Here is a 2,193-nt window from a genome sequence, read left to right on the forward strand (position 1 = left end):
ATAGGCAGAGGGCAGGACAGGCAGGTCGCAGGCAACGCCCGGGTGGCAGAAAACCCAAAGGAGACGCCCGCGTCTCAGTGCTCCAGCTGTGAACAGCGGCCGGCACGCTCAGCGGGCAGCCTAGAGAGACCGGGCCGCGGAGGGCCGGCTGCAGGCCGTCCGCTTCCAGGAGCACGTCTGGGAGAGTTAAAGACACTAAATTCTTGGGAGCCTTCCGGGGGCCTGTCTCAGAGAAGTAAAAGCAGTCGTGTGGCGGGCCTGTAGGTGGGGAGCGCATTAGTGGCCCTCAGAGTCATCTGCAGGGGCGAACGTAGGCAGAGCTGGGGCTCCGTCCACCGCATCCCCCATCCCTGTGAGCTTGGCGGAGGGGCCGGGCTGGACTGGCCCACAGGGACACGGGGGCGCCTGGCCTCCCACAGCCTGCCTGTGGGCTCTGCAGGGGTCGCCGACGTCCTGTCCACCCCCTGCACCGGTCAGGAAGCTTCCTCTGGTCCAGGCAGGGGCCCGAGCCTCGTGACTCACCACCCACTTTTTCGAAAGTTGTGGTATCCTCGTTTTTCATGATGCTCTGAATCCAGCGGCTTTGTCAGTGACCTTAGAGTCCACGCACTGTGCTCTGGTAACAGCAACACAGGGCTAGGGGTGCAGCCGGAATCACACCCTTCACGTCTTAAAGGTAAAAGCAGGTGTCTGTGTGTAAGAAATGCCCATTGGACCTGGCGCTTGCTTGGGAGCCACAGCAGGAGGGCCTGACACATGGCGCTGTGTGTGCAGCACCCCACCCCCCAGGCAGGAGGTTCCAATTCCGATTCTGCTGCGTCTGTGGCAGCTGTCCCAGTGAGGGTAGGGGGATGGGGGGATGGGGAGTGGAGGGGAGAGGAGAAGCTTGCGGGCTCCTGCTCCCCCCACTCCCCAGCCTCTCCCAGCCTTAGGCTCCTTCTGAGGTCAAGCAGGTGCTGCTGGGCTGGAGATGGTGACGCAGGCGGCCGGCCTGGTGACCCACTTAGAGGTGACCTGGCAGATTAGCCCTGCATGACCCCCCCCGCCGCCCCGGCACCCCACCCAGCCTTCTCCCATCTGAGACTCACCCAGTCCCTGCAGCAGCCATGTGCCCCTACACATATGCGGACACACTCGCACACTTCGCACACAGACACATTTGCACACTTTACACAGACACACTCACACAGTCCCTGCAGCAGCTGTACACCCTGACGCACACAGACACACTTGCACACTTTACACACACAGATGCACTCGCACACGTCATGCACACACTTCATGCACACACAAACCACACACACAGACACACACAGTCTCTGCAGCAGCTGTGCACCCTGACTCACACACATGCACTCATACACTTCACACATAGACACACTTGCACATTTCACACACACACACAATCTCTGCAGCAGCTGTGCCCCCCAACACACACACACACACTCGCACACTTCACACACACACATAATCTCTGCAGCAGCTGTGCCCCCCAACACACACACACACTCGCACACTTCACACACACAGACGCACTCGCACACTTCAGATGCACAAGTCTAAGCTCCCTGGGCTGGGGCTCCAGTGGGGGGCGAGGCAGCTGCAGGCAGCGCCGGGCGACGGCTCTGCCGTGTTGCCACTCGCGTCCCGGTTACAGGGCTGCAGAGCCCCCAGCTTGTAGCCCTGACGGCAGAAATCTTCCAGGTCCCGCCAGGAGGATAACTGCTGCAGGATGGCTGGAGTGGGGGCACGGGTCACCCCAGCAGAGCAGCAAGAACACACCCCAACAGCAGGGGGCTGGGCACCTCCAGGAGCACAGGGTCTGCACAGAGCCCAGAGCACTGGGCGTCCACGTGGGAGCCAAGGAGGTCAGGGCACACACAGGAGAGTTCCACCCAGGCATCCAGGTGTGGCCAGCATGAGGAGGAGAGAAAAGAAAGTTCCGGAACAGAAAACCCAGTAGACAGGGAACAGGAATCAGGCAGGACAGAGGATGGCCACTGTGGGGAGGCGGACGAGCAAACTCAGATGAAACACACCAGGCCCCAGTAGTCAGAAATCCAGGGCAGATGTCCCCAGGCCCCAGAGCTGATTCTCTAGCATTCAGAGTGCTGTTCACACACACTTTGGGTAATGCCCTAACCTAGACGTTTGAAGGAATTTGTTGTTTTCGAGATAAACGTCAGTGGTCTG

At 60.3% G+C, this 2,193-nt stretch overlaps 1 protein-coding gene across 7 annotated transcripts in view; it reads left to right on the forward strand.

Annotated features, from left to right (window-relative positions):
• Nucleotides 1-2,193, forward strand: part of LRRC27 (leucine rich repeat containing 27) — a 30,148-nt gene that overhangs the window by 20,963 nt on the left and 6,992 nt on the right. The window lies entirely within an intron of this gene.

The sequence above is a fragment of the Bos indicus genome, chromosome 26 (assembly GCF_029378745.1).
Source record: "Bos indicus isolate NIAB-ARS_2022 breed Sahiwal x Tharparkar chromosome 26, NIAB-ARS_B.indTharparkar_mat_pri_1.0, whole genome shotgun sequence".
Lineage (NCBI taxonomy): Eukaryota > Metazoa > Chordata > Mammalia > Artiodactyla > Bovidae > Bos > Bos indicus.